Source organism: Microtus oregoni, unplaced genomic scaffold (genome assembly GCF_018167655.1).
Source record: "Microtus oregoni isolate MIOR12 unplaced genomic scaffold, Mior012 000059F_ref0000304, whole genome shotgun sequence".
NCBI lineage: Eukaryota > Metazoa > Chordata > Mammalia > Rodentia > Cricetidae > Microtus > Microtus oregoni.
This window is the reverse complement of record NW_024543835.1, coordinates 2,101,251-2,124,872: the sequence shown is the minus strand read 5'-3', so window position 1 is coordinate 2,124,872 and position 23,622 is coordinate 2,101,251.

Here is a 23,622-nt window from a genome sequence, read left to right as displayed (position 1 = left end):
AAACCTAATACTGTCGACTCTTCCTATAATATAAACATATATAAAGATGCTCTAAATAAAATTACAAAATAATGGTGAAAACAGCACGTCAACTAGCCATCTCTTGTCACCAAATCAAGATTTTAGTGCCAGAATTAACATCTAATTGAATTTTTAGTAAATAGAGTTCCATTGGAATCTCCCAAATAATCCAGGCTATTGCCAAGGCTATAGTTTGCTCTCCAGAAACTAAAGGCAAGTCCTTTTGTTGAATACGACACCTACAGAACTCATTGAACATGGAGATGTCACGTTGATGCCTTCATCCCTATGTACTAGTGTCTTTGGTACAGAAAGGTCCTGTGCATGTACCCAAAAGAGAAATATAAACACCAAGTCAGACACAAATCTTTTGATGTGCAATGGTGAACTGAACGCAGATATGCTAGTGCAATGGTCTCACAAGTCTTGTGGAAGTAACCAACCAGGATCTGATTTGACTTAAGGCCCACTCCAGGGGATGGAATTCATATTCAATACTGCTTGAATGACAAAAGACCTAAGACTAAATAGCCCATGTAAATCATGTAAAGGCAAAATACTACTGTTCTTAAAGGAATGCAGTAAACTGACCCCTAATGACATTTTCCTATAGTCATTGATCAGTGCCTTGCTCAGACATCATATGAAAAAAGTAACTTCCTCCAACAACAGATAGGAAAAAATGCCGAGGACAAGAGCCAAAGATTATCCAGAGTGAGAAAGATCATGAAACACTCAATGCAAAAGGAAATGTTTTCAGCGTATTCCTCCCCTCAGATTTCAGGGAATCCTGAGGAAGAGCAAAAGAGTCGGAGGTGATGGGGACACCAAGAAAACAAGACCCTTTAAGCCAACAGGACTGATGCACATATGCACTCGCTAAGACTGAAGCAGCATGCACAGCACCTGCACAAGTTTGCATCAGTTGGCATACTACAGCTGAAACATGTGGCCACACATTTCCATCTCCAACCCAGAAACAATCTCTAATTGGTTATTATTTACAAGTGACGATTTCATTTTCCCCAAGGGTGGTGCACAGAGCAAAGAAATTACTCTTCTGAGCAGTAGATGGCCAACAGAAAACAAACTTAATGGATTTTTTGAGGTTCCCTGTCCAATAATGTTATGTCAGGGATTTTCATTTATTTTTGAATCATTTATTTTATTACTTTTTATTTTTACTTTATTTAGATTTTTTTCTCTCTGTTTATCCTGTTAATCCTTTGCATATATATTATTGCTTCCAAATTAGCGTTTCAGTGGATTTTTGAGTGTGTGAATGAGTGGGTCTCTACAGCTATACCTATTTATTGTGCCTTTTCTAGGACTCATTTCCACCTGTTTGCCTTTCCTATTCTGATGCTAGTTTTTCTATTTTATTCTATTTTATTATTGTCCCTTACATCCCTGTCTTCTAATGAGAGACAAGGGGATGGATCCATATGGGAAGGGAGGTGGAAAGGAGCTAAGAGCAGTTGAGGGAGAGAAAGCCATAATCAGTATACATTATCTGAGAAAAATATATTTTTAACAAAATGCAAATTTTTCAATATTTATGGACAATGATTTTCTCTTATCCATTAGTAAGGTTTCATGCTTGCAGGTGTATATGCCTTTAAATGGTGCTTCCAGTCTCATTTATTGGGCAAATTATGCCTCATTTTATAGGAAGATAAAATATGAACTATTAGAAAATGCATGATCCTACAGTTACATTTAATTTAAATAACTGTTTACTAATAAAACTCCCATAGCTTAGACAGGGCATTATTACCAGTCAGACAGAAATTATGAGCTTCTATTTCTCAGGTATGTGTAAATTGCATGAATTTTATATTTCTAAGAAGAGACTTCTATCAATCAACACTTTCTATCTGTGACATTCCTCAGTTAGTCAGGGATTGTTACTGAAGCTGATAAATGTTTATCTTTTACTATATATTGGTAAATAGTAAACAACTTACACTACATTTTTACTACTATAGTACTTCAATTGGAATGTGTCTAGGATCACAAAAGTTTAATATATGATTTTAATATATAACTGCTTTTGAAATCCCTCTTTTTTTCATTAAAACTACCACACAGAATATGTTTATTATCAGATAATGTATTCAAAATGACTTATAAGTAAGGAAATTAAATGTATACTATGTTTAGTCAAATGGATCTATATTAACAACATATGTTCATATATACACATTTTCAAAATTCTAATGACTGGTAACATCATGAATTTTCATGAAAATTAAATGGGAAATATCTTGAGATTTTTATATAGAAAAAATCATTTCAAAATACAAACCAAAAACGTTCAAAAGTATTAATATATCAATGTAAAATATTGCTTTAACTTCCCCCTTCTTTGCTTAGGCATTATGCTATAATGTATGACGAACATAGTCTTTTCTAATACTAAAAGGAAATATATAGCTCCATTTTTCTAAATAAGGAAATTGTTATACAAGGAGTGGAAGATTTACACACAGAAAACTATACATTGTACAGGAAAGAAATGGAGAAACAAATTAATGGAAAAATGTTTGTGAGTTGGAATACTGTTGAATTTCACACAACCTAAAGTGTTCCAAAGAATCAGTGTTTTCCTCATCAAAAATCCCAAGGCCATTTAATGAAAATATAAAACCTATTCTAAATTTCACAAAGAATCAAGAAAAGATTCAAAGTAAACAAGTTTTAAACAAATGAAGATGTGAACATCATACTTCCTGACCTCAAAATATATTATATAGCCATAGTAGAAAAACAAAGCAAGAAGTTATTACTATGTTGCCTTGGCTGGTCTAGAGCATGTTATATAAACCAGGCTGTTCTCCAACAATGATCTCGATCTGCCTTTGATTCAAAAATTCCTTGTCTAAAGACTTAAAATCATAGGAGGGCATGGCCATGGTAAACTCCCATAAACCCAGAATTTGGGAGGTAACGGCAATGTGATCAGGTTTTCAAGGATATTTGACAAAGGAGTTCAAAACCAGGCTGAACTATGTGAAACCTATACTCCAAAAAAAATCAAAACTAAAAATTAATTCCCTCTTTTAAAGCTCAGACATAACCAAGGATCTTTTTGTGAATCATATAAGTTTGCATGTGTTGAAAAGTAAGCAGAGGGATGCCTATATGTTTTTCTTTGGGTTCTCCTTATTTAGCTTCTCTAGGATCACTAATTATAGGCTCAATGTCCTTGGTTTATGGCTAGAAACCAAATATGAGTGATTACATCCCATGTTCCTCTTTTTGGGTCTGGCTTACCTCACTCAGGATAGTGTTTTCTATTTCCATCCATTTGTATGCAAAATTCAAGAAGTCCTTGTTTCTTACTGCTGAGTAATACTCTAATATGTATATATTCCATACTTTCTTCATCCATTCTTCCATTGAAGGGCATCTAGGTTGTTTCTAGGTTCTGGCTATCACAAACAATGCTGCTATGAACATAGTTGAGCATATACTTTTGTTGTATGATAAGGCCTCTCTTGGGTATATTCCCAAGAGTGGTATTGCTGGGTCCAGGGGTAGGTTGATCCCTAATTTCCTGAGAAACCGCCACACTGCTTTCCAGAGTGGTTACACAAGTTTGCATTCCCACCAGCAATGGATGAGTGTACCCCTTTCTCCACATCCTCTCCAGCAAAGGCTATCATTGGTGTTTTTTTTATTTTAGCCATTCCAACAGGTGATAGGCATCCTCCTGAATATTAACCTTCAGCAAGCGTTGAAAGGAGACAGAGACAGAGACCCACATTGGAGCACAGGACTGAAATCTCAAGGTCCAAATCAGGAGCAGAAGGAGAGAGAGCACGAGCAAGGAACTCAGGACCGTGAGGGGTGCACCCACACACTGAGACAATGGGGATGTTCTACTGGGAACTCACCAAGACCAGCTGGCCTGGGTCTGGAAAAGCCTGGGATAAAACCGGACTCTCTGAACATAGCGGACAATGAGGACTACTGAGAACTCAAGAACAATGGCAATGGGTTTCTGATCCTACTGCACACACTGACTTTGTGGGAGCTTAGGCAGTTTGGATGCTCAACTTACTAGACCTGGATGGAGGTGGGGGTTCCTTGGACTTCCCACAGGACAGGGAACCCTGATTGCTTTTCGGGCTGGGGGGGGGACTTAATTTGGGGAGTTGGAGGGAAATGGGAGGCGGTGGCGGGGAAGAGACAGAAATCTTTAATAAATAAATAAATTAAAAAATTAAAAAAAAGAAAAGTAAGCAGAGTAGAGATTTAAAAGATACTCAGGACATTAATATGAATAATACTCAATATTTTTCATGATAAGGTTGTAAAGTCTATATTCAAATATATTTAGCAACTATTATAGATGATTTTCAGTCTTTCTTTTGAAAAGGTTTAATAGTATTTTCTTCAAATGAGGCTAACATACTTTAATTCTTGGATTCACCTTATAAAGTAAATTTATTTGAACTTCAAGCACATCTATGCCATGTTAATAGTCTAAAGGAAACTAAATTGAGTTACCTATAAAACTTGCCTTTTGTGCATTCCACCTTGACTTTGATAAAATGTGATAGTTATAGTACTGACAGTTAAACCAAAAGTAAAGCAATCATTTTTACAAAAAGATTAACATATAGAAAAGTCACCAATTTTCTGATATTCAACCTGACTGAATAAAAAATACATAAACACTTGGTTTTCATGGCAAGTTCCTACTGAAGCTTTTTTTGTTTCCTAATTTGCCTTTAATAGTTTCATAGGCCTTCTATTCTTTTGCTTTTAATTTTTTTCACTTATTCTGTGAGAATTTCATACCTTTATTTTGATTACATTTGCCATCCTTTTCACCTCCCCCTTGTCTTCCTCTCCCTTCTCCATTCCCAGTCAATGTCTTTTTTTTTATAGAAACTTCTATAACTTGTTTGATTCAAAATCAGTGCTACAAAAACATGGGTTTGAATCCATCTACTGGAGAAATGATCAATTTACTAGTCAACACACTTGTGGAATTGATCTTGTATCCTGCCATGCTACTAAAGGTGTTTATCAGCTGTAGGAGTTTTTTTGATGGAGTTTTTGGGGTCGCTCATGTACACTATCATATCATCTGCAAATAATGAAAGTTTAACTTCTTTCTTTCCAATTCTAATCACTTTGATCCCCTGATATTGTCTTATTGCTATTGATAAAACTTCAAGCACTATATTGAAAAGGTATGGAGAGAGTGGACAGCCTTGTCGTGTTCCTGATTTTAGTGGGATGGCTTTGAGTTTCTCTCCATTTAATTTGATGTTAGCTGTCGGCTTGCTATAAATGGCTTTTATTATAGTTAGGTATGACCCTTGTATCCCTACAATCTCTAAGACCTTTATTATAAAGTGTTGTTGAATTTTGTCAAATTCTTTTTCAGCATCTAATGAAATGATCATATTTTTTTTCTTTCAGTTCATTTATATGATGGATTACATTGATAGATTTTCGTATGTTGAACCAGCCCTGCATCTGAGGAATGAAGCCTACTTGATCATAATGGATAATTTTTCTAATGTGTTCTTGGATTCGGTTTGCCAGTATTTTATTGAGGATTTTCACATTGATGTTCATGAGTGAGATTGGCCTGTAATTCTCTTTCTTGGTTGAGTCTTTGTGTGGTTTTGGTATCAGGGTAACTGTAGCTTCATAAGAGGAATTTGGCAATGACTTTTCTGTTTCTATATTGTGAAACCCCTAGAAAGCCTAGGATCTCATGGAAAATGGACAGTCAACTACTGAACCACACCTGGATCAAGGAAGAAATAAAGAATGAAATTAAAGTCTTTCTTGAATTCAATGAAAATAAAGACTCAACATACTCAAACCTATGGGACACTATAAAAGCAGTGCTAAGAGGAAAGTTTATAGCACTAAGTGCCCACTTAAAGAAAATGGAGAAAGCACACATTGGAGACTTAACTGCCCACCTGAAAGCTCTAGAAAAAAAAAAGAAGCAGACTCACCAAGGAGGAGTAGATGACTGGAAATAATCAAACTAAGGGCTGAAATCGACAAAATAGAAACACAGAAAACAATCCAAGAAATCAATGAAAGAAAAAGCTGGTTCTTGGAGAAAATCAACAAGATTGATAAACCCCTATCCAAACTAATCAAACGGTGGAGAGAGAATACACAAATTAACAAGATCAGAAATGAAAAGGAGACATAACCACAGACACAGAGGAAATTCAGAAAATCATTAGATCTTACTACAAAAGCCTATATGACACAAACTTGGAAATGTTAAAGAAATGGACACCTTTTTTGATAAGTACTATATATCAAAATTAGACCAGGACCAGGTGAACAATCTAAATAGACCTGTTAGTCGCGAAGAATTAGAAGTTGTTATAAAAATCCTCCCTACCAAAAAAAGCCCAGGTCCAGATGGTTTCAATGCAGAATTCTACCAGAACTTCCAAGAAGGCCTAATACCTCAACACACTTGTGAAGAAACCTGATGCTCCCTCTCCCCAGTAATCATCAACTGTCAGTGGCTTCCCAGCTGGGCTTTGGCCTTTTAAGTCTCTCCTTCATCCATGTTGGAATGTTGACTGGTGATGTGAAAAGTCCTTCTGCATATGTGTTGCTTTCTATTGGTTAAAGAATAAAGTTGCTTTCAGGCAGTGGCTTAATAGAATAAAACCAGTCAGAGAATCCAAACAGAGATGTAGAGAGTAGGCAGAGTCCGATAGAAGCCATGTAATGATGGAGGAAGGTCATTGGTTAAATAAAAAGAAACTGCTTGGCTCTCATTGGTTAGAGAAAGGTGGGAGGAGTAAACAGAACAGAATGCTGGGAGGAAGAGGAAGTGAGCTCAGACTCCACAGCTCTCCTCTCGGGAGCAGACGCCTCAGAGAGATGCCATGCTCCACTCTCCTGGTCAGATGCATGCCATGAAGCTCCGACCCAGGATGGACATAGGCTAGAATCTTCCGGGAAAGACCGATGCCCACAGATTATTAGGGATGCGTTGATCGGGATATCAGAATTAGCCAGTAAGGGCTAGAGCTAAAGGGCCAAGCAGTGTTTAAATGAATACAGTTTGTGTGTTGTTATTTCGGAGCATAAGCTAGCCATGTGGGCAGCCGGAGTGCTGGGGACGCAGCCCTGCCGCTCATAATACTACAATGTAACCACCGCTGAAGACACATGCCTCCCATGAAGCCTGCTGAAACTTTTCTGGTAGGCCACATCCTCGTGTTGATGCACAGATTAATGGAGATGGGTTAGTTTAGGATATAAGAAATAGGTAGCAATATGCTTAAGCTATTGGCCAAACAGTATTGCACGCAATACAGATTTCTATGTGATTATTTCAAGTCAGGGAGGCTGGGTAACAAATGAACAGACTCCGACTACGGAGTGGCACATCAGTGTGGTCTGCAATGTTTGGGGCTGATGTTCACCTCTCACATAGGGTCCAGATGCTTTTGTGTCCACTCAGGTCAGGAGGAAAGTAGCTGAGACCATGCCCACGGCTCAGTGTTCCCCATCTGGGCAGGTCAAGGGATGGGATCTGCTAGGAGTACACAGGCAGGACAGCATGATGGATTCTCACCACCATCCATAGAGATATTGCCAGGATATGCAGTGTGCTGCATGGCAGATTTAGCTATTACTCAGATAAAAATGGTTTATGTGCTGCATGCTCCTTCTCAGAGTTAAAGTGGTAACCACCAGCTCCTACCTGGAAGTCCCATACCTAGTGGTAATGGTACGTCTGCCATATTGAAAGACAGAGAGAGGCAGAGTCAGCATCCAGAGCCACTACAACCAAGCTGCTTACATTTTAAAAGTGCCCCTGATATGCAACAAAGACAGATTCAGATTTTAAAAAAATACCTTTAAGTGGGTCACAGTGTTGAAAAAATATACATAGGCTTAAGAGAGAGACAAACAAAGAATATAGATAGACAGTTATAAATGGAAATAAATAGCTTTAAAAAATAAAACTTGGCTATGGGAAGTAGACAAAATTGCCGGGGAGAAAATTGGGATCTTGGGGGTGGAGTGGGATGGGGGTAAGGGGAGATGGGGAGAGAAAAGTTAGAAGGGAAGGAGGGGGGAACTTGGGGAAACAGAAGGATTGGGATAAAGGAAGGTTGGACGGGAGCACAGAACCACAATTCTTAGTTAAGGGAGCCACTTTAGGGTTGGCAAGAGACTTGACCCTAGAGTGGCTCCCAGGAGCCCATGGTGATGTCCCCAGTTAGTCCCTTGGGCAGCTGAGGATAGGCAACCTGAAATGACCCTATCCTATAGCAATACTGACGAATATCTTGCATACCACCATAGAACCTTCATCTGGCGATGGATGGAGATAGAGACAGAGACCCACATTGGAGCACTGGCCTGAGCTCCCAAGGTCCCAATGAGGAGCAGAAGGAAGGATAACATGAGCAAGGAAGTCAGGACCACGAGGGGCGCACCCACCCACTGAGACAAGGGGGCTGATCTAGTGGGAGCTCACCAAGGCCAGCTGGACTGTGACCGAAAAAGCATGGGATAAAACCGGCCTCTATGAACAAGGCAAACAATGAGGGCTGATGAGAAGCCAAGGACAATGGCACAGGGTTTTGATCCTACTTCATGTTCTGGCTTTGTGGGAGCCTAGCCAGTTTGGTGGTTCACCTTTCTAGACATGGACGGAGGGGGGCAGACCTTGGACTTTCCACAGGGCAGGGAACCCTGACTGCTCTATGGACTGGAGAGGGAGGGGGAGAGGAGTTTGGGGGAGGGGAAGAAGGGTGGGAGGAGGGGGTGGGAAATGGGAGGCTGGGAGGAAGCGGAAAATTTTTTTTTCCTTTTCTCAATAAAAAATAAATAAATAAAACAAAGTCTTTAAAGAGAGATAGTACAGACACTGATAGATTAATGGAGTAAAAAATAAGTCACATAAGACAGAATGTACATAAAGAGTCTGGATTATGTATACTATTGTGTTTCCTTTAAAGTTTTTGGCTGTGAAGGAATAAATACAGAAAAACATTTCATTGTATGGGCTGCTAAGCTAAACCAACATATTATTTTAAGGGTATCTTGACTTTGAAATTTGTTTAGGATATATTGCTTTGGGGAAGAGGTTCTACTTTTGTTTCCACAGAGGATGAGAACCTGTGGATTCCTTCTAGACTAATGTGGTCTGATGAAACAAGATCCCCTGAAACCATGGCCCACATGGTCCAACATCCATGATGGCTTCAGGACTGCTGGCTGAGATGGACCTACCACACAGGATACCCCATGCCAGGCATGATTAACAATTCCCCTAATCAGCAGGAAGTAGTCTAGACAACAATGCCCAAATTCTATAAATGATTGTTTATAATGTTTACATTTAAATACGAATATGCTACAGAGATGGAGACATTGCTTTTGTATGATCTTGCCTTATTGATACAAATTTAAGGTCAATTTTTATATGTATATTTATGCACTTGAGTAAGGTATTGTGTTTGTGTAGCTCATTTAAAAATGTAATATATTATTAAGAAATACAGGTTAATAGATAATCATCTATAATAGTCAATCTTATAGTCATGTAAGTTAGGTTTTCCAGATATATAGAGATATATTTAAGTTATATAGGATTCAAATTTTTCAGAGACCTTCAGAATATGGCATTTAAAATGTTTTAAGAGCTTGGGAATTTTCATGACAATGAGACACATTTGCTCCTGCCAACACCAATCTATTTCAAGAAGATGATGTGCATCAAAGAGGTTCATTATGGAGTTTGCTAGCCATTTGGGCAAGAAACTGCTCATGCCTGGACTGCTTGATGGTATGCTGCATAAACTGCATATGTGGAACACACAGAAAAATGACTGCTGAACTTGCATAAAAGTGAGATAGTTCTTGGGGGTTCCCATTTCATGAAAGAACAAAAAGAGTCTACAAGATATTCTGCAGGACACAGAAAAAAGTAACTGAAAATATAGGTGGAACTGTCTTTGAAATTCACTGATTCATGGAAATGCATGCCGAATACTATCAGCCTGTAGGCTGAAGAAGAACTTTGGGTGACTGTCCAGAAAGTGAGATGTCTCTGTCAATTCTAGAGTTTTGTAAGTTTCTTACAATGCACTTCTTGTTAAATTAGGTAATATTATATCCTGCTGTAGTCTTTGATGGAGCTGAAGAATAGATAATTATAATTATAGTTTTCCTTATTTACAATAAAAGATAAAGTAGATGTATTGTAACCATAATTCTTGCTTGATACCTGTTTTGCTATATACAATTTTACTATGTTATAGTTAAAACCTTCCTTTTTATTTAAACAGAAAAGGAGAAATGGTGGGGAAGTCCTTTTGTGTATGTGTTGCTTTTATTGGTTAATAAATAAAGCTGATTTCGGCCAATGGCTTAACAGAGTAAATCCGAGCAGGAGACAGAGTCAAAGAGAAGCCATGTAGCCACCACAGGAGAGAGATGCCTCTGCTGGAGCCTGCTGAATCTTTGCCGGTAGGCCAAAACCTAGTGGTAATGCACAGATTAATGGAGATGGGTTAGTTTAGGATATAAAGCTAGGTAGCAATATGCTTAAACTATTGCCCAAACAGTATTGCAATAATACAGATTTTTGTATGAATATTTCAAGTCAGGGCAGCTGGGAAACAAACAAACAGCCTGTGACTGCAGACTGCCTTGATCTTAAGTCTTCCTAGGGCAGGCAACAATAGATACTGTGAGTTTATGAGGACAACAGTTCTATCAATTCCTTAGTTCTTGCAGCCCTCCTGGACCTCTGGCTCTTAAAATTTTCATGCCCCTTTGCCTAATGTTCTCCAAGCCTTATGTGTAGAGGTTGTGATACAGATGTCCAATTTGGTCCAATTTGATCACTCCACAGAAACTTATTTCCTCTTTGACAAGTTCTCAGTCTCTATATTTATTGTAGTCCACATCAAATTGGCACTTTTTTGATAAGAATTGGTAGCTGGTCTAATCTGATACCAACCAGGCTAGCTGCTCCATTGTTGTCTTAATCTTCTTTTATTTCCAGTTGATAAACTGAAGCATGCCTGAATTTGACTATATGTGCCAAAATACTATTCTTTTCACAATAAGGGACTAGGGAAATAATTGTACTTACCCATTTGTTACAGAAACATATATTGAATGTCTATCACTTTCAAAGATTTAACTAATACATTAGATTATAAGTATGAAAAAAAGTGAAAGAGACTCACATGTATATGTATCTTTGTCTTTAAGGCTTATGTATTTATTATCATTTTAATCAGAGCAGTTGAGATTACCTGCTTGATACCCTTACAAGATTAAGCCTATTAACATTTCCTCCTTGGTGGAGTTGGGGAAGTGTCATCAGACCATCATCTCAGTCTGGAAGTAAGCCTAACCTCCAGTGATGTGTACAATTTCTTCCCAGATACACATGCTTTCCAGAGGTGCTACAGTATACAGGACTGAAGGGGAAATTCTATCTTGGTATCTTTCCAGAGATTGTCGAGCATACTGGAATGGAAAAATTTTCAATGATGCAGAGGTTTTTAGGTCATCAATAAATTTTTGAGTAACCTCTCAATTATATTCCTGTAAGTAAGCCTAATAAAATTACTGGATCCCTAAATTAAACTTGGCTAAAATCATTTCTTTGTTCTGCAACTGGTATATTATATCAGTAAGTAAATAGACAATAGACATTTGCTCACAAATCCTTAGGAAATGTAATAAAATATGTAATTCAGTATCCTCAATATTTTATAATACAATGAAAGTTGATCATATACATACTTGATCTTTTGGCACAAAATTAATGAGAAATGAAGTCATTCAACTTCAAAAATATTTTATATTAAGAAATAATATGGATTATGTATTTGTATTATATATGGTTTAAAACAGAGTTGTAGTATATTGGTATACTAACTGTATGTAACTATGGAATTCTGTAGTATCTAGTAGCAACTTTTACCCAAAACACTATTATTTCTATAATTCATTAATCATCTCAGCAGATGCCCCTTTCTTTTGACTTCTTATAAAAAGCAATACATCAAGTTGAATGAAGGATCATGACATATAGAACTAAAAAGTACTTTTAATACTAAGAAATTCAGAAGGCAGTAAACTTTGGCTTGTTTTTCATAATTAAATATGTGTTTCATTAACTCTCCTGTCAAAATAAGTCATTTCAGTAAGACATTTGACAAATCTTAACCATTCTAGTCTTATGTACTATGTGGTGTTAATTTAGCACTACAGCAAACTAAAAACATGTGTAGCATACCTATACATTTTAGGACCTTCATCCTTTTGCTCAAGAGGTTTTAGCTGACTGAGTCATATTTTTAGCTCTAGCAAACTAATGAAATTAACAGGTCTGTGTGTAACAAGTCCTTAAATAAATTTGCAAATACATGATTTATCACATAAAAATTAATATATATCACATAAGATTAAATCAAGAGACAAAAATCGTTAAACATATAAATTCTCTTATCTATACAGAAATGAGATTTCCCTGGCACTAGGAAAAAGATTCATCACATGAGCGAAGCAGTAATATGTCTGCTCCAGGAAGCAGCACTATTTGAAAAGATTAGGAGCCATGACCTTGTTGGAGTAAGTATGATACTGTTCAAGAACGGAGCTCTGAGTGTGGACTTTGAGGTTTCAAAAACCCAAGTCAGGCCCAGGGGCTCTCTTTTCCTACTGCCTTCAGATCTGGATGTAGAATTCTCAGCTATCATGTCTGGCTGCAGGTTGCTGTGCTCCCTGCCATGAGGATAATGAGCTAAAAAACATCTACCTAGTCTTATTCCCATCAGTAAATACTATTCAGTGCAACTACTGCTGTTTATATGTCTTTCATTACCCTAGTTCTGGATACAAATGATTATGTTAATGACACATATCAAATGCTGGTTGATGAATAAAGTTATTAAAGATGAATATTTACTTTTTTAATAGCTCTATTTTGAATACAGCTTTATTTACTTATTTGAAAATATATAAATAAAGAACAGTATAAAACAATAAGCATAGAATTGGTCTCAGATTTAATTTTCTAACACAGATAACACCTTAGAAGTCTTAAATTAGAAGAGGGAGAGTGTGTGCTTGTACTCTCTTTTAATGAGAATCACTGATTGCCATGAATTCACAAAAGTACAAGAACTTTGCCTAGCTGGTGGATTGTTCAATAATTTCTCCTTTAAGGACTAAGTTTGGATGCTCCTTAAACCTTGAATAGACTCAGTTCCTTGGATCTTCTATTATTTTATGAAAACTGCTTTGAGTTTGTATAAATGTGCATGGCAGTGGGCCCAAAGCTTTATATCATATGTATAGTGGATACAGTACAAAACATTTGGGTAAAATCCCTGTGAATATGTTAAAATACTAAATCGCAGTGTTTAGATATGATATTGGAATTAAACTTTTTCTTTAGAAATGATTACTCTAAAACTTTTTGAATATAAATGTTCTAGTTTTGAAAAATTCTTCTTGTACACAATTTATTTTTGTCATATGCATCTTCTACAAATTCTCTTCAGCTACCTTTATACCTCCTGACCAAAATACATTAAAGCCTTAAAGAATGGTTTGGCTACTTTTTATTTATAGAACCTTGGCAATTAGGTAATCTTTTATGAGCATTCATTTTCACATTTGTAAAGCTGCTGTAGTCAATATTTAATTTAATTCACATGGCAATCCTCTAAGAGTGGGATTATTTTATCCAAATTTTGCAATGAGAAAAAGAAGGACTAACGATCTACCTAGTCTTGCCTCCATCAGTCAATATTTTTCATTGTAACCACTACTGTTTCCATCTTTAATTACCCTAGTTCTGTATATAGGCTCATTCTACATGGAGACATGCCCTTTCTGACTATATTAACTTTACCTCAAACATGCCCAAAGCTAAAAGTGATTTTTACACAAAGCACTCACAAGATCCAAAGCAGTGATAGACAAGAGCTATTCAATGCAGTATCCTATTCATATATGTTTCATGTTTTCTATATCTATGTAGACAGAATTCTATCCTTGCCTCCTTCTTCCAGCAATGATATTTATATATTAGTACTGGATGGATATGAGGAAAAATATGGCTAGTATAAATTACAATCACTCTGATATATTTGTTTCATGATTAATTTGATGTGCAATCTCATTTATCTTTATTTTTAAAAGTGGTTGACAATTCATGAATAAGTAACCTTACAATACTTTAAAATAAACGAATAAATACTTCAAACCTTCACCACCTTGAAACTCCCTCCAAAGTCATTATCACAATGATCAACCCACGTGTTAAGTTGAGACATTTGGTATATATACACATAAGTGTATGTATATACACATATATGAAAAACATTATATACACATATATGTAGCTTCTGACCTTGCTCTGTATCAACAGTGCACTAACTTAAGTCAGGAGATCCCTACAGGCACCTTAGTTTCCATCTTTCTCTTATCTTTTAAAATGCTTTAAAGTGCAAAGAAAGGCTCACAGGTAAAAGTAAAAATAATTTTACATATGATGGTTTTGGTGATAGGGAGTCTTGAATGACAACGCAATTCCTACAGTGAGACATTGTAATGAGATCAAAGTGTTTACAACTTCAGTGCTGTCAATCAAATACTTCCATCAATGAAATGAATTCTTGGCCACAAGCCACAAATGTGCTTTGAGAAATTAAAAGCATATGAATACACTGGTGCTTTTATTATTGTCCTGAGTGAGATACTTCACTTCTCAGATTGAATAAAAATAATACATGTTCAACATACTCATAATTTAAAAAATATTAAGAGAAACAAATCACATAAATGTTAAAGTTTAGGTATGTTTGTGATTTGCATAGGCAATACAATAATATTGTCTAGGACTTTTAGGGGTGCTTTATATCCAACCAAATAAACTACATAATTGTCTAATTTCTTGAATAAAATTTTTGGCTTATTTCCAGAGAATGAACTTATAGATAGCTTTATAGAAAGGAAAATAGAGGGGAAGAACATGATCATCATTCATAAGCTTGAAAATGTCATGATGTACTTTATTATTTTGCACAATTAACGAAATCAAAAATAATAAAAGCGATACAACCAGTAGATCACACAAAATACAAACTTATAAACATTCAAAATATTTTTAAAACATACTTTAACCCCATTTCACTAAACATGCAAAGTATTTCAAACTTTGTAAGAATGAGCATTCCTTGTTAGGTGATGGAGGAAGGTCATTGGTTAATTAATAAAGAAACTGCTTGGCCTGATAGGTTAGAACATAGGTGGGTGGAGTAAACAGAACAGAATGATGGGAGGAAGAGGAAGTGAGATAAGACGCCTCAGACAGATGCTGTAGCTCTGCTCTCTGAGGCAGATGCAATGAAGCTCCAACCCAGGATGGATGTAGGCTAGAATCTGGCTGGTAAGCATACCTCGTGGTGCTACACACATTAATAGAAATGGACCAAGAAGTGTTTAAATGAATACAGTTTGTGTGTTGTTATTTTGGGGCATAAGCAAGCCAGGTGGCCGGAAGCTGGGTGGCAGGAATGCAGCCCACAGGTCCTGACTATAAAAGTTAGGTTTATTGTCTTCACATTCCTAATCATAATGTTTGGACCTGGAGGATTATTAGTAATACATGATTATGTTTTTTAGAATGAGTTACAAATAGCTCCAAGTAATCACACCTTAAACTCAGTTATTTTACTTAACAGTATTCTGTCTGTTGGCACGATAACTCCCATTGAAATATCATACATGATCTTCAGAGGATCCTTGAACACCTAGAACAGTATCTAAACTACTGCTTGTTTATTTATTTTTTTTGTAAAATCTATAGCAGTTAGAATTAGATCTTATGCTTATCAGAGTATAGGTCCAGTATCATCAAGGAATGGATAAAAGTAAATACTCCGGTCCTCTCTAGACTTATTTGGCTAGTAATGCTGAGGGTGAGATCTAAGAATCTTGGCTTTATCAAGTTCTTATCATGACTCTAGTGCATATTAAAGGCTGAGAACTGCAGTTCTGGGAAAGACTTTCCAACTGTAGATCTTAAAATATTTTTTCAAGCTTTGGTTTGCTACATCTAAGGACTTTTGAAATTATTACTTTGCCCATGTCCTGATTTTTATGTAGGTTCTGGTTCTTACTCTGGTTCTTATGTTTACACAGCAAGGGCACTCATCAGCTCCCATTTCATTTTTAAACTTGTCTTCATTGCTGTTGCTCGGATCTAGGACTTACAAGCACTCTACTGGTGCGGGAGAATTGTCTGTATTCTGTCAATCATGTTTTAAATAAATGCTGATTGGCCAGGCAGGAAATATAGGTGGGAAAACCAGACAGGAAGTAGAAATGGTGTAATGAGAACAGGAGAATTCTGGGAAGGAGGAAGTTGATTCCTCCCACTCCTGCCCAGATCACCGAAGCACCAGGATGTGATCTGCCCCACTGAAAAAAAGGTACTGAGCCACATGGCTGACATAGATCAGAAAAATGGGTTATTCAAGATGTGACATTTAGCCAGTGAGAGGCTAGAGCTAATAGGCCAATCAGCTTATAATTTATAGAGACCTATGTGTGATTTTCTTTGGAGCTAAACAGTTGTTTAAAGAGCAGGACAGAAACCCCAACAAACTAGCCATCCCCTCATGTTACACTCTACCCCAGAGTGAATGCCTTTAGGATCAGCCAACATAAAGAAGCAACAAATACAGTATTTTGTGTGATATGGCTATGATCCCCCTCCCAAAGAAGTAGAAAGTCTAAGGTGTGGTTAAACTATCAGACTATCTACTTTCTGATCATTGTGACTCAGCAGATAAGAAAAGAGAAAACAATGTCTAATATCTTTATTGTTATTGACACTTCTGAAGTTATATTTTGAGAAACTATTTGGTAGGATACAAGATAACTAATGAATCATTTAAACAATATTTGCTAACCAAAGTTAAATAGATTGTAATGATAGGATTCCCATTCAACTGCATATCTAGAAATCAGAAGTCTATATTTCTTATCTCTATGATTTTTTAATAGGCAGTCTGGGTACAATAATGATATAATCTAGAATTTACATAATCAACAATTACTCACAAGGCTATAAACTGTCTGTAATCAACCTATTTCCCCTGCTTTTAGCTCATTATCACTACAGTTATTATTGTTTCATTAAGAAATAGGAGAAGAATGAAAGAAAATGAAATATGTCAAATTCTAAGGACTTTAGAATAACAATATATGAAAATCATGGCCCCACTATAGGTTTTGAGTCTAATCTCTTCAAGACTATGGAAAATAATGTAGACAACAAAGTAAAAATGATTTTATAAAAATAACAGTTGATTAAAATCCACAGAGCCCATTCTATTTCTGAATATCTGTGGTGGATCATAATAATAAACTTAGAATATAACTTTTAAAATATAGCTAGCTTCACAAATGTCAAAATAAAATAATTTAACCTTTAGAAGTGCTACTGTTATATGAACCCATGAATCACAGTTTATCCATCTGAAGACATAATGTATATACATTTCATTGACCTTTTTAGGTGGGACTGTGAGCCCTTTGCATAAGATTAAAAACAAAATTTTAGGTTGTCATGGCACAAAACTTGAATCCTAGAATTGAGAAGTACAGGCAAAGTGAACTTTGTAAGTTCTAAGTCTACTAGAGCTACATAGCAAAACCCTATCTCTAAATGAATAAGACAAAAAGGAGCACATATCCCACCAGTCTTAATGGGCCCCTTCCCACAAACCATCTTTAGGTATAGAGCCCCAATTCATATAGTTATCATCTTCTACCTCCATCCACAAGTCTCGTTCCCATCTCTAGCTGGCCAGTTTAGATTTAGCCCCAAATTAAATTTCACCCACCTTATCAAGTCTGCTCATCCTGGCTGTATACACTTTCTGTCTTCTCTAAGCAAACACCAGACTTGCACCACCAACCACACTCATCGTGACTAAGACCGTTCTTCTAGAGGGGTATCATTAGCCCCACAACAGCAACTCCACCAAGTCTTGCAACTGTCCATGGCCACATGTCCCACACCTCCTTTTTATACCCCTTCTGACACATACTCTCTTCAGCTAGGCAGCCCCAACTCATGTCACTTGCTCAATCTACTCTTGCCAAGAGCATTTATCCCTAACCTTAGCTGGGAACCATAGATTTTCCCCATGTAACTCTGCTCCACCAAATATTTAAGAGATGCCCAATGTTTAGGATCTACTAGATACTGCCTTGAAATGCTTTTAAATATTTTAGTTTCTATTCTTCAAAGGAATCCTTTTGAAAAACACAATTGTTATCATTTTACCGATATAATCTTCAATTTTGATTGATAATTAATAAATGACTAAAACATTAGTGTAAGACATGTCCAGATATGCCTGCAAGGCTATGTCTAGAAATGATTATCTGTAGGAAGATCTGATGGAGGAAGGTCATTGGCTAATAAAGAAACTGCCTTGGCCCATTTTATTGGTTAGAACATAGGTGGGTGGAATAAACAGAACAGAATGCTGGGAGGAAGAGGAAGTGAGCTCAGACTGGATAGCTCTCCTCTCTGGGACAGACACCTCAGACAGAGGTCATACTCCCCTCTCCATGGCACACGCGATGAAGCTCCAACCCAGGAGGGATGTAGGCTAGACTCTTCCCGGTAAGTGCACCTTGAGGTGCTACACACATTATTAGAAATGGGCTAGTCCAGGTGTGAGAGTTAGCCAAGAAGAGGCTAGATATAATGGGCCAAGCAGTGTTTAAAAGAATACAGTTTGTCTGTTGTTATTTTTGGTAAAGCTAGCCGGTGGCGGGAGCTGGGTGGCGGAATGCAACCCACAACTCCCCACAACAAAGATCTTCCAAGAACTGGGTAGCATCTGTCATGGTTGGGATCCTGAACTAAATACAAATGCATGAAGGAGAAAATCAGCTGATCACTTACATTCCTCTCTCACTCTGCTTCCTGATCCTCTGAAATATGAACAAACAGCACCAATTTCCTGCTGCCACTTATGAAAGCGGTGCCCAGCCCATGCCTTCCCTGACACTATGAAGCACAACTTTTTCCTATAACATAAAAATGAATCAAAGCTCCTTTATATTGCTTTTTGTCAAATATTTAGTCATGGTGATAAGAAATGTAACTAATGCAAAGAAAGTAAGGTATAACATATCCCACTTGCTCCAGGGCACACAGCTTTTTAATATGAAGTGTAATGTATAAACCTCACCAGTTTTTCTCAAGAGCAAACCCCTGCCACTCTGCTCTCGTGAGTAACATACACATTTTATACAGGGCACACACTAGCACATGAGTCAATATATTCATTAATTCTCCTGCTAATTTTGTCATAAAAATCACATATCTCCACATTATGCTCAGAACATTGGAACTCTGTTTATTGTTTTACTGAAACACATATAAAGCATTAAAGAAAAACTCACCCAGTTTCCATAAAAAATATATGATATTTAAAATTTGACAAGTCTATCAGAACATGTCTCAAATCTGTCTTTCTGCAGAACAAGGTATTAATTTAGGTCAATGACTTGGTGAGGAACTGATTTTAGATTTAGGCATATATACAAATACAAAACAATCTGTTTTAGATGAGGTCATTGAAAGTCAGACTTGACACTCAATATCATTTATATTATAGTGTTATTTAAGTTACACATTAGATTACAAGACAGATAACTAAATATGTGTCTTCTAAATAGCCATGAAACTTTCCTTAAGGATTATCTTGTAATAATATGCCCTTCCTCACAAATCTTTTCCAAGTTAGAATCTGATATTTATTTATTTATTTATTTATTTATTTATTTTATTGCCATTGTGAGAGGCAGTATCTTGCTGTGTAGCACAAGCTAGCCTTGACCTCAAGATTCCTCCACCATAGCCGCAAAAGTTTTTATGTCAAGGTGTTAACCACCATGACCATTAATCTGACTTTTTTTTTATTTTACCTCTACTCTCTCCCATACATTACTTTATTTCCCCTCCCTTCACCATACTATTCTGTAATAATTAGGGCGGCGGCGGGGCTGCGTCCCCAGCACCCCGGCTGCCTGCTTGGCTAGCTTATGCCCTGAAATAATTACACGGACACTGTATTCTTTTAAACACTGCTTGGCCCATTCTCTTCTAGGCTAATTCTCACATATTAATTTAGCCCATTTCTAATCATCTGTGTGTAGCACCCCAAGGTGCGCTTACCGGGGAGATTCTAGCCTAGTCCATCCTGGGTGGCAGCTTCATCTGGGGAGCGGGGCATGGCGTCTCTCTCAGGCGTCTGCTCCCGAGAGCAGAGCAGTGGAGACTGAGCTCAATTCCTCTTCCTCCCAGCGTCCTGTTCTGCCTACTCCTCCCACCTATCTTTCAACCAATAAAATGGGCCAAGGCAGCTCCTTTATTAGCCAATGACCTTCCTCCATCACTATTCTCATACTCCTTCAAATTAACAAGAGAGTTATCCTAACCATGTTAAGTCTTCACAGACAGTATTATTTCAGATAAAAATCATAGTCTATAGAGCATTCTCAATTTCTCCTATCAAATATATCTTTTAATTTTTAAAAATTTATTATTTGTATATATACACATCACTGAAATACCATGGTGCATATGTGTAATGCAGAGGAAAATTTCCTATTTTATTGAAAATGTTTTTTTTTTGCATACAATGAATTCTGATCACAGTTTCCCCTTCCTTGTCTTACCCTAGATCCTCATCACGACCTCAGCCATTCAATTCTGAGAAAAGCTTTCAGGAATTGTGCTCTCCACTTTGGTACCTGTCCTAGGGATCCAACTCAGGTTGACAGACAGATATGACAAAATATTTATCCAATGGGTTGTCTCCCAGTCCCCACATTTATCTTTTCTGTGACATGTCTTCCCTTAAAATAATGGCAATGTCTCGTGAGTAACATACACATTTTATACAGGGCACACACTAGCACATGAGTCAATATATTCATTAATTCTCCTGCTAACTTTGTCATAAAAATCACATATCTCCACATTATAAATAATACATTATAAATAATACAAAATACTTGGGAGAAAGCAGTTGGTGTGGGAGAATTGTTTGTAATCTGTCAACCATGTTTTAAATAAATGCTGATTGGCCAGGCATGAAATATAGGCAGGAAAACCAGACAGGAAGTAGAAATGATGCAATGAGAACAGGAGAATTCTGGGAAGGAGGAAGTTTATTCCTCCCTCTCCTGCCCAGACTCCGAAGAAGCAGGATGTGACCTGCCAGCTAAAAAAGGTACTGAGCCATATGGCAAAAATAGATCAGAATAACGGGTTAATATAAACTACAAGAGCTAATAATAAATATGCTGACCTAATGGGCCAATCAGCTTTATAACTTACAGAGTCCTCTGTGTGATTTTCTTTGGGGCTTGCTGGCTGTAGGGTACCGGGTGGGACAGAAACCCCAACAAACAGGACCCTCCGTGTTACAAGCAGTAATGGAAGGTCTATCAATATTTTTATATTGCTGAATAAATATGTGTCTATAACGAAATCTATTAGAAATTTCTATATATTCAGCCATATAGAACGAGCACATGTACTTATGTACCATTTTATCAACATCTAATAGTAACTGACATTTGTTTACAATTAAGAGTCTCTGACATTTTAGAGTACATGGTTTCCTTACATTTAATGTAGACGTGACTAATTAAAATTAGCAACAATTTTACATTTGAAACCCACATATTTGTATAATAAGAACAGTGCATATATAAAAAATAATAAAAAAATTAAGTTGGGAAATCTAAAGGTCAAGCATGATGATCTTACTAATTCATCAATAATAAGATCAAGATCATAGTCTGGGCTGCTAACCATGAGTTCTCACTCCTATACATAAGTAAGTTCAATGTGGCTATCTTTTGGAATACGCTGCTCTGTTATCCTGGAAATATAATCATTTTTTCATTATTTTCATAAAAATGTCTGAGAATTATTTCCATTCTATGAAATGAAGATGAACGTGTTACCCTTTTCATATACTTTTTTTTTCTGGTGGAAATATGTAATTTTTTGTCCCACTGAACTCTTCATGCAACTGGTGGGCAGACTTTAATTACAGTAGAAAGGGCATTACTGAGATTACGTTAAATAGAAAATAAATCTTTAACAGAACAGGGTCTTAGTGAGGGAAAGGATTCCTAGGAAACCAGGGTCTATATTTGGGAACAACTCCCTCTGAAAATTATCTCAAAAAAATAATCATTGAAGAAGAATACATTTACAACTGTAATTTGAAGGCAGTGGCAAAATGCTTGTCTCAATTGGGCAAGATCCTAGTATTGACACATGGGTCCCATCAAAATTATGCAATATGATTAAAACTGCTTTGGAAAGGAAAATATGAAAACAATCTCATACCTCTTCTAAAATAAAAATAAGCCAATATATACTTTGTAGCATTCTATGACTCCTGTTGGAAAGCTACCTGTTAGCAAGTAGTATTCACACAAAGTAATAGTAGCTGAATATAGTAACCCAGGCTCTTTGATAAAATGTGTTTTATAACTCAATGATACTTATGCATTGCTAATTACTTCTTAATTATGAAACTATTTAAATAACAGTCAACTCTTTGTTAAATATAAAACATATGTTAAACTTAAATAGTTATAAAATAGCCATGGACTTTATCCAATTTATTCTAAGTAGTGGTAGGTACTTAATTAAACATTCTCTAGGCTGGGAAGCAATGAAGAAAATAGTTGTATATTAAAAGCCAGTGGAAGTTAAAACAATTTGCTTCCAAATAGAAACAAGGTGTGGGTTTCACTTCTGCTACATTAAGTGCTCCACTGAAGCATACTAATGATTTTTCTACTGTACCGTAATCAGAAAACTTAATCTAGGGAACAGGAGAATGCAATTGCCATTGCAAGTATTAAAGGTCTTCCTTCCTGTCATTCATTTTCAGTAACTAAACAAAATCCAATCACTTTTTAATGTTCTGTAGCTATTGGCTAAGTTTCCAGTTGAGCATAGTTTTTATATACTCTTAGAAGCATAAAGTAAATTTGAAAAAATCCCCATATTAAGTAATTATCATTATCACTTATTTGTTCCATAGAGGATAGAATTTCCTTGTCATATTGACTCAAGAAATTCAATCCCAAACTGAACAGATATTTAAAATATTTAATAAACATTAATCTAGACTTTTATCAAAGAAATATAGCTGAGGATCTAATGTTTTAATAACTTCAATGCTTGATTTCTGATTCAATAAAAAATTTATTCCTTTATACTTGCCACTACAATGCAAAAGTGCAAAAAGAAAAATGCAGAAGTCTATTAGTTCAGAAGAAAAAGGTAGAATTGTGTGCTATTTTAGATGACTGCAATCATCATATAAGTAAAAGTATACAAAGATTGTAAAACATCAAACAACAGTCATCAAATATCCAAATGAAATATTTGACCAAGGTTATATGATTCCAATATTGTGTGCCTCATGCATTTGATTTATAAATGATCATGAATTTATATTAAATGAAGAAAAATTT